This window comes from Arachis duranensis, chromosome 2, assembly GCF_000817695.3.
Source record: "Arachis duranensis cultivar V14167 chromosome 2, aradu.V14167.gnm2.J7QH, whole genome shotgun sequence".
Taxonomy (NCBI): Eukaryota; Viridiplantae; Streptophyta; class Magnoliopsida; order Fabales; family Fabaceae; genus Arachis; species Arachis duranensis.
In genome coordinates this window covers 67196801-67208014 of record NC_029773.3, presented here as the reverse complement: position 1 = coordinate 67208014, position 11214 = coordinate 67196801, and the positions used below count along the sequence as shown (strand labels likewise).

At 33.1% G+C, this 11214-nt stretch overlaps 1 pseudogene; it reads left to right on the top strand.

Moving 5' to 3' along the window:
* Positions 1-1082: 1082 nt before the first annotated feature.
* LOC107474746 (LRR receptor-like serine/threonine-protein kinase ERECTA) lies at positions 1083-11214 on the top strand (annotated as a pseudogene).

The window sequence follows — 11214 nt, the reverse complement described above, 5'->3', positions numbered from 1 at the left end:
TGTGTCACTTGAGAGTTTGAGGTGGACATTCTTGTTATCCTCCTTCTTCATCTCTTTTTCTTTTCCTTTGATTGTCTAACCTATCTGCCAAGTACCTATCTAGTCGACCTTCTCTTGCCAACTTTTTAATGACATTCTTTAAATCATAGCAATCGTTGGAAGAATGCCATAGAGTTTATGATACTTACAATATTTTGTCTGACTTCCTACCTTTTTGTGTTTGATTGGACGAAGAAGAGGAAACTTCTATTTAGTATATAAAAATGATAGAGTAGCGTGTGGTGCCTCTGACATTGACACTGATTCCAGATTCAAACACCCTCTTATCTCGAGATTCTTGAGATTGAGAAAGGCATCCAAAGAAAACGAGGTTAGTGAATTACAACTGGCTTCTATTTGTAGGTCTTCCAAATCATACTTGTGCTGTTGTTGCTCCAAGAATTCAAATTTTGGGCAATTTAGATTTCCAGCTTTTGCAGAGATTTGGGTAAACAATTGTTCGAAAAGGATACAGCAGACAAACAATAAGAAATATACACTTCTTTGAGACAACATAGATGGTTGATGCTCCTAACGTTAAATTCAAAATTCACCAAGGATTGACATCCCCTTATTGATAAAGCATCCCCACGAGATAGAATCTCATTAGACCTTTTTTCATGATCTCCCCGTATATTCAGTTTGCGAATTTTAGAAGCATCTGACAAAGAAGAAACCATTCTCAAGAATACGCCATTAAGCATATCTCCCTTTAACATTGGACAATCTTTTATTCGAAGTCTCTTAAGTTGGGGAAAAGCTTTTTAGTCAATTACGTGCCACTCCTGCAAGCATAAAATGTTATGAAATTCCAATGTCTCTAGTGAGGAAAATGGTGCAGTAGGCGATGAATCATGATATCTTTCATTCTTGTAAAACTCATCACCAATACGCTTAAGCTGATCAAAACCTTCAATGCGGAGGGTGTAACACCTTCACTATCAGAATGTCACGCTTCCGACTGTGCCATTATGATAGCAAGGGTGTTACGTTATCCGGCTACGCCACTCTGATAGTGAGGGTGTTACAAAGGGACTTAAGAGATGACAACTATCCAAGTGAAGGAAACATGCAGCAATTCTTGCAAGACTCTAGAGATACATAAGTCATATTATGAAATGGGAGAAACTTTGCCTGTTGTGAAACATTTTATAAGCCAATTTATTGCTGCAGGTCTAAATATAGATAACCAAGTCAAAGGCCTACTTCTTCAAATGCAACAGAGACAGGTAAATACTAGTTTGAATTCAACTACACAACATCCTAGAATCCTTTCCTATCTTTCCCCTTCTTGGTTGAGAGAGTGGTTGCTGCGTGCAGTGTTTTTTTTTACATTTTTTTAGATTCTGAAGTATCTTGATGAAATTGAGGAGATGAAATGTTGAGATATATCCAAATAATAACAACATTTATTAAAATCCTGATGAATGGTTTCAGATTCCTTCTTAGGGATATTTCAAATAATAATATAATTAGCTCCATTCCTTCTTCCCTCGGTGACTTCGAACATCTTCTAAAGCTGTGAGTACTGTAGCAAGTTTCTTGTTATTTATTTGTTTTTCAAATCTGGTAATTTCTCTTTTACTCATGGCTATTATTTGATTTTTATAGGAACCCGAGCAAAAATCATATAACTAGATTTATTCCAACAGAATTTGCTAATCTTAGAAGTGTTATGGATATGCAAGTCATTTATCTTTTTTTTCTCTTATGAAATCTATTTTATCCTTTGTTTACTTCCCTTTCTTTTCTATTTGCTAATTGGTTTTTGTTTTTCTATGTTGTAGTGACTTGTCAAATAATCAACTCTCTAGCTTGATTCCTCAAGAACTTAGTCAGCTTCAGAATATGGTGTCATTGTAAGTTTAGATGCTGAAAATTAATAATTTATTATCTGTATTAGAACAAAAATTTTTGTTAATGATCTTAGACTCTTGGAGTGTTAAATAATTATCAATGATTATCTCTATTAGCATTTTTAATTTTATTTTTTGAAAATGTTATATAGGAGGCTACAAAATAACAAATTATCCGAGGATGTAACGTCACTTGTAAATTGCCTTAGTCTCTCATTGTTGTAAGTTTGTATTTTTTTAATTTTTTTATATAATTTGGTAGCATAGTTCTAGGGATTGGACAACACACTACAACATTTTCAGGTTGAGGCAACATTTAAAAGTGTTGCCTAAAAGCTAATAAAATGTTGCTTTTGATCTATGGCAACACCTTTGGACCTAAGGAAACATTTTTGGGCGGCGTTGCATATGCAGCCGTTGCCTTAGATCAAAGCAACACTTTTTTGTTTCAAAAGCAACGCTTTTGAGAGCAACACTTGGTAAGTGTTACCTTTAGTTGAAAAACAACAACACTTCAAAGGTGTGTTTAAGACAACACTTTTGCAGTTTTGTCTCTTCTCTCGTATTTTGGTCACTACTAAAAAGTGTTGCCTATTTGCAATAAAATACAACTCTTTTACGTGTTGCTTATAAGTTGGAATTTGCAATCCTTTGAAGTGTTGTCTATTAGTTTTGAATATTCAACCCTTTAAAGTATTGCCTTTTCTTTTGGATATGCAACCTATACAAGTGTTGCCTTTTCTTTTGGATATGCAACCTATTCAAGTGTTGTCTAATATTCAAAATATACAACTAATAAAAGGTTGGCCTTTTAATAAAAATAACAATTATTTTTGTAATAAAAATACAAAAAAATAAAATTTACAATAAATTTTTTTGTTCATTCATGTGTAATTATTTTAATTAATAAATAAATTTGTGCACAATAAAAAAATTGTAAGAGACAAAACAACTAATAATAAAATTCTAATTAAAATAGATATTAAAAAGTTCAATTAGTATTTCAAATACATGTTCATCAACAATTCTCAACAAAATAATAAAATTTTTCTCTAACAATAATTGTCATAACAAAATAGTAATTAATATTTATAAAAAAGATGTCAATCTACTTGCATATTTTATATCCATGCTTGACTTGTCCTATATGCTAAATCTGCAAATAATACACAACAAAAGATAAGCAACTTATCATTAAAACTGAAAAATTATAATAAAAATTTCTTTATGATATTAAATACTATAGATATAAAAGCAATAAATAGGTCTAAAAAATTCCTTCTAAATAACAAGAGTAAAGGGTAATAGAATCTATGACAAACACAAAGCTCTTGAACAATTGATTCTATCATATTCAGTATATATTAATCAAATCAATTGACTCTATCATATACCTCAGAAATACACATATATGTGACATAGCCATAGAAAAAAGCTAGATGCAGATCTTGCAAATTTATATCAGATCAGAGTCCAAACAGATAGTTCTATTCTTTGGAACCATTAACTGGGGACATATTAATTAGAGGATAGCCTTGAACTGTTATCTTCTCCAACTTCATCTTCAGGTTCATCAAATGGATAGAAGTAAGGTTTAGGAGACATTTTTAGCAAGTCTTCATCTTGTACTAGCATCTCCACAACTCGCAAATAGATAAAAGTAAGGCATATGAGGCATTTTTAGTTGACTATCACTATCAGACAAGTCCACTCACTAGTCATCACCATTAATTTGTTCACGTAATATTATCACTCTTTTATGAATCACATACACACACATATACATTAAGATAGCCAGGTAATAATACTTAGACTCATTCATATATAAGGGGATGTTTCATATATAATTTTTGTGCAACTTATTTTAAATTCAACTACAATAATCAACCATAAGCTTCATGTATTCTTATCATGCAAAACTACAACTAAGTAGAGTCATCTTTTTAAATAAAAAACTAAGGCAATAGATTAAGTAAGAGAACCTGCAAGGTCAAGATGTGTCCGACTAAGCTTAAGCCAATCCATTTGACTATATTCTTTTTCAAAAGGAACTTTGGTCCGAGATGCTGGCTTTGCAACAGGACTCTTCAGTTGTGGAGACCTCTGAATCAAATTCATCCCATCACTCGAGAGAAATGAATGTAGGAGAGAAGGGAGATCATCATTATATCCAGTGCTATAGAAAATTCTAGACAGAGGGCAATAAACAAGGGCTAGCAGAAATAATAAAATTTTGACTTCAGCAATACTTGAAAATTATTCTTTTTCAAACAATTTCAACAATGGAAATTTGCTATTTTGTTTATATAATAACTTGAATGAAAAAGAATCACATTAAAATTTAACAATTATAAAATAAATATAGGAACAAAGTATATAAGAATGGGATATTATAAAGCTTTTAATCCTTTTTAAGTGAATTTTATAATTTTGAATTTTCAAAAATAAAAATAAATGCTTACATGACTTGTTTCCAAGTAAATTTTTCATTACAAAAAATATTTCCCAAAAGAGAATTGAAGGAAACAAGATCTTATGGATTGCTTTGACCAAGCACTATTGAACCGTTGGATTAGTCTTAGAATTGAGTAACAAAATTCATGGTATCAAACTATTTAGAAAGATTCATTACCTTCAAGGTGGTCCCCACTTCCCACATGTTACAACCATTGTTTTTTTTTGCATAGCACTTGCATATTTTGGGTCTAGCATTGCATATTAAATAGTAATCAGTGGATTTTTCATACCCGACACCACCACAAAAGAAAGATGAACAAGGAAAATCCAAATTCCAGAAATCGAGATCTGGATATGCCACTGCTATATAAAAATTAGTTACCAGGTTCCAAAGAATCAGCATTGTGTCATTCTTCAATAGTATGAAGCCTCTACATGAACCGATAATCCTAGTGCTTTCATACTTATAATTTCATGAAGATGAACCCTATAATCATGATGAATTGATGTTCCTGCTATTTTTACACGAGAAGCATTAGAATAATCACCGGATAAATCACGGGACAAATATAAGAGCTTATTATTAATATTGTTGGTAAGATCAAAATGCAATTTTGCAAAGTGGAAATCAAATAACAGAGAGAGCCATTGCTTAGAGACGCATTTGAATTGAAAAACGGATTTCACTGGTAACCTTAAGAAAATTTCTCTTAACAATTTCGTTGGGAGATCCATAGGAGAAAGCTGCTGCTTTTTTTAGTGTCCATTTATGGTTTGTTTCTGAAATGCAAATGAATATATACAGACATACATATAGATGAAGACCAATGAGCCCTTAAATAGACATCAAATCTGTTGTGGATTAAATCAACAAGGAGCTGAAGTTTAATTAGATTTTGTTTTAGACAATTCAAAATACCTATTTTTTAAACCTTATAATTCATCTATATAATAGATTACCTATTTTTTAAAATTATTCTTTTCCAGAAAATTTAAATTACCTACAATGATATACACATCATGTTCAAATTTCACTTAATCCTCGTTTCAGTATAGATCCTAAGCTATTCATTTCACAGTAGCTTAGTAGCAAATGGATTATTATATATAGATTGTTAACTCTCCAAAACAAAATCTTTTCAGAGACATTCAGAGAAGCTCAAAACTTTCATCTTCTATTTTTTCATTTGCCCGGATTTAGTCACTACTATTATGCTTGAAAGTTGAAACATTTCAAAATAAATAAATAACATTAATGACAATTATGATAACTAATAAATAATAGTAATTACTAAAACAAAAAACACATTGTTAGTGATAGAGCAAAGTAAAACAGATTTCATTAGTAGTAAAGACAGCAAGAAGCACACACCTTGTTGAAGAAATACATCTCTTCTGCTACCATTTTTGTTTTTCTACAAACAGACCAGCATGAATTTTATAACTACCGTTTTTTATAAATTTTATGTATAGCAAAATAGAGAAGGTTAGAGAGTTTAAGGTGGGAAAAAGGCTTGTATGAAGAGTAAAGACTTGTGAAAGAAAATACAAAAGTACAAGATCAGTAAGTAAATTGGAAGTGGTCCTTCCATTATTTTTCTCAAATAAGTTCAAACTCACTATAACAAGTCACCAAGATTAGAATTAGGGATCAAATCACCAAAAACACTAGAACAAAAAAGGGAAAGGAAAGAGGCAGCATTATATCGACTATGATGGCGGTATAGATGAACGCAAAAAGAGAGGAACACGATTTTTGCCATCTCCGAACTACTTTTTCAGCCCCTTATCCGATGTCTCCCATTCCAGTCGCCAAGATTTCCACAATTCCGTGGCCTTAGCAATGATGCCGATTGTGAAGCTGGTGCTGCCTTCAAACTATACAACGATGATGGTGACGGAAGCGATTTACAGCCTCTGCTGCCAGCTATTACAAAATTTCTGTTAGGTTCATGATTTGATTGGCTTTTGGAGTAGTGAGAGAAAGATTAAAAACAAGTTTAAAATTAATATACACAGCAACAAGTTTAACCAAAAATTAGGATTCAAAACATAAAAAGATGCTAAAATAGAATAGAGAAAGAACAGTAGAATCATCTGTACCTGCAGAATAATGCCAAAAACGAGAATCTTACAAAAAACACGAGCAGTGATAATCGAACAGTGACCGGCGATGATGAACACGAGCAGAGAGAATCGAAACTCAATGAGAAGAGGAGTACAGGATCGAACCTCAACGAGCAGACAATTGAAGCTCAACGAGGAGCAGAGGATTGAAGCTCAATGAGCAGAGAATCGAAGCTCAACGAGCAGAGAATCGAAACTCATTTGCGAGCAGAGAAGATCGAAGCTCATTCGCGAGCAGAGAAGATCGAAGCTCAACGATCGAATCACATTCGCGAGCAAAGATTGAGATCGAAGCTCAATAAAGGAACGCGCATCATCATCGAATTGATTGAAGAACCAGAGAGGAACGAATCATTTGGAATGGATTGTGGTTATGGATTTCATTAAGGTTGGGTTTTGCTAGGAACGAGAGACTCTTATTTCTTTCTTTTTTCCATTTTTCTCCACATAATAGTTAGCCTTGTCGTTTGGGTTATTTTTATTTTTTTAAAAAATATTAAAAATTTTAGACAACACTTGAGAAGTGAAGTTTAAAATAAATTCAAAGACAACTCTTAAAAAAAGCAAGATATTATTTTTATAATGATTGTTTTTGTACATTTAATAGAGCAACACTTAATAAGTGTCTCCTAATTTATCAATAGCATCACTTATAATGTGTTGATTAAAAATTCATTGTTATAATGCTATTTTATTACTACTAGTATAAAAAGTTACCTATATATATATTAGGCAACATTTTTTAAATGTTATCTTAAACATATATTGCAATAGCCAATAAATATTGTAGTGACATCACTTTTATTTTAACTAATAAGCTAAATATCTTGAATCTTGTAGTAATGTATCGTATAACAAACTAGTTGGTGTTATCCCCACAAGCGATAACTTTTCAAGGTTCCCTCCTAACAAGTAATGATCATTTACACTTGATTCTTATGTAGTAAATGTGGTAATCACCATGTTTTCTTCCCCTCATTGATACAAACTTCTTTTGACAGTTTCATTAGAAACCCTGATCTTTGTGGCAATTGGTTGAATTCACCTTGTCGTGTTAATTGTAAACTCCGGGTAATTAGTAAATAATTAACCAATAAATTAATTATTATTTAAAGAAATCAAAAAATAAATTTTATAGTTCAATGAAGTAAAAATAATTAAAATATGAATTTTGACACTAATTTTAAAGATTTTGGCCTAAAACTAGACCAACAGGCCAGACCGATTGAACCGAACCCAAACCAACCCAAGGCCCATCCTATAAACCACCAAAAAGGAGATTTCTCCCTTTCTCTCCTATGAGATATATACTCTGAGAAGAGAGATTTACGTAAAGGAAAAAAGAACCCTAACGTCTCCGAAATTCAATCGTCTGTAACTTTCAATCTGGAGTTCCGATTGACAAGTCGTTAGTGGCCACGTGTTTGTCTCAGAATTCTCTTCAATTCTATCTAAAAAAAGTGGTAAGAAATTATCATTTCTCTCCTAGTTCTCCCTCTTCTCAATTTTGTGATTTTAGGGGGTTTGGGTATTGAGGAATTGAATGATTTTGATGGTTTAGGTGAACTCTAGTAACAGATAATCACTAGGATTTGTTTAATAGATCCATGGGTAAGGTAAGAAATTGTTAAACCCTTGTGAATCATTAAATTAGTGAATTCTATGATGATTATAGTGATATTATGTGAAATAGATTGTGTTCTGGTTGATTTGGGGTTCAATTAGGTAGCTTGGAATGAAATCCGGGTGATTAAGCTTGAGAAATTGACATTTGAAAGCTTGAAGCTTGTGAAATGAGAGGTTTTTGAGGTGTTCTGAGTTTAGGGAGGAATCGGGTAAGGTATGGTCTTGGTTTCTCATAGATAATATATAATATTTCGTAAAAACATCGGCTAGATGACCATACGATAAGTTGTATGATATGGAAGGTTGAGATTTAGTAATTCGTTGTTGGAAATTATTGAGAGGATGGTTGAAATGCATGATGAATGATTATTAGTGATTATGAATAATGATGATGAAAATGATATTGGATTATAATGATGAACTTTGAAATGAATATTGAATGTGATAAATAATATTGATAGTAAATGATGATGAGTGGTTTGGATGGGACCCGAGAAAGGTGGCTAAGTCCGAGTTTTAGGGGAGGTGCTGCCGAAATTTTGTGAGAATTTTGGGAAGTTTTGTATTGGTTAATTTGGATGGAAGAATAGTTTATTTGATTAAGATTGAATGAATGTATGCTTGTGATACCTGGGCAGTAGAAATAATAGTGGTTCGTCCTGCTTGCTCCAGGTCAATGTTTGAGATACCTGGATAGTAGCAAGGATTGTGGTTCGTCCCGCTTGCTCCAGGTTAAGCTTATAAACACCTACCTGGGTAGTAGCAGCAGTAGTGCTTATTCCACTTGCTCCGGGTTGAGCGGGTAGTAGCAAATGGGGGTTATGGCTCAACCCCACTTGCTCCGCGAAGGGTGTTTTTGTCCATGATTAGCTATCAGGACATGTTGGGGTTGACTATATAACCGAGAGATGATATCATCAGCCATAGGGCAAGCATACATCATATACATATGTGTGTTTTGTTTGATTTTGCATTAATTGGGCTTGCCTAAGTGATTATTATGCTTACCTGCTATATTTGCTACCTGCTGTATCTATATCCTACTTGTGTTTGCTTTGTCTATATTGTTTGTCTGTGCATCGGGGTTTTGGGGGACTGGAGAAAGGTGAAAATTAGGGCTTAGGTTTGAAAGGAATTAAAAATAAGAACCTTAGATAACCTACCCTATTTATGGCTTTCAATTTATAAACTTTAAGATTTAAATCTGAGTGTCAAAGTTCTAGAAATGCCTCTGGCTTTCATGAGACTTTATATATTATATATGTAGGCACCATTACCATACTGAGAACTTCCGATTCTCATTCCATATCTATGTTGTTGTTTTCATATGCAGGTTGAGATGTGCCTCAGTGAACATCTGGAGGTTTCTCTGGCAAGCAAAGTTGGGAAGTTATATTTTGGGATTGTCTATTATGTCTTTTTTGTTCATAGATTCTCCTATGTATATATAGAGATATATGATCTTTAATCCTCTTAAAGACTTTTTGGAGAACTAGATATTTTCTTTATGCATGTTGGGTTATCTTGGGATATATATACTTATGCTTATATATGTATTTATACTCTGGCTAGCCTTAGCTTCGCAGGTTGAGTTCGGAGCTTGATATTCTATATTTTGGTACTCAACTCTTTGTATATACTCATGTCTTACCCTTATCTTTTTTCTGGTTTTACGTTTACGAGTGTAATGCGTTTTTCTTTTTGCAATTTTTGCTTAAACCTTTCTTCAAGGCTCTTAGTTACAAATTTCTTCAACTATATCTACGTATATATTTTATTCTTAGAGGTCATAATACCTTACCACCTCTATTTTATGACTTAATCGTAAAGTTCTGTGTGGTAGAGTGTTACATTAATCACCCTACGGAGCAAGGTAAGAACAACTTCCTAACAGGAAATGTAATTCTTTAGAAGATATTCTTTGATTATTGTACCTTGGTTAGTAGTGTTTTGAGATTTCGAGTTGTTTGTAATAGATTGTGATCTTAGTATAATATCATTGATCATATTTCTATGTTTGTTTGGTAGCTGTTAATCATGTGAAAAACATGTGAAATAAGCTAATATATGTTATTTATCACGCAACAACATTATCTAAGGCAGCTATTCTAGGAATTACTCTTGGTGGCCTTGTAATCCTCCTTATGATATTGCTCGTAGCATGTCAGCCATACAATCTATCTTTTTCCGGATGGATCACTCAACAAACTAGGTAAATTCATCTTAGTTGAGTAGATGATCGAAATTTCATCTTAGTTGTAAATTGGCATGGCTCATTTTATGAGTGTTTGTGATGATTAATGTATAGTGATAGTGTTTTTATCATTCTACCACTGACACATAAGCTTAATTGGTAGTTAGTTTCTCTCCTCCAAAACTAGTGATTCTTCATATGAATATGGCACTTCATGTGTACGAGGATATCATAGGATGACTGAAAACCTGAGTGAGAAGTACATTATTTGATATGGTGCATCAGCACAGTTTACAAATGTGTTCCAAAAAATTGCAAGACAGTGGCTATCAAGAGGCTCTATTCTCACTATCAACAATGCTTGAAAGAATTTGAGACCGAACTGGAGACTGTCGGAAGCATTAAGCACCAAATCTTGTTAGTCTCCAAAGATACTCTTTATCCCTATATGGCACCTTCTGTTTTATGACTACATGGAAAATGGTAATCTGTGAGATCTTCTTCATGGTAATCTGATAACAAATTCTTTAGAAAATGCTTTTGGTTCATGCTGTATGTGCTTACTTTGTTATGTTTATTCTTTTCAGGAGCTAGCAATGCAAGAAGAAGAAGTTCAATTGGGATATGCATCTAAAGATAGCGCTTGGAGCAGCACAAAGGCTTGCCTATCTACATTACGATTGTAGTCCTCGGATCATCCACAGGAATGTGAAATTATCAAACATTTTGCTGGATGGAGACTTTGAGCCCCATCTCACTAATTTTGGCATAGCCAAAGTTCTTTGCCCCTCAAAGTCGCATACTTCGACTTACATAATGGGCACAATTGGCTACATAGACCTTGAGTATGCTAGAACCTCCTGACACACCAAGAAATCCGATGTGTATAGCTATGGTTTATGTTTTGAATTATAA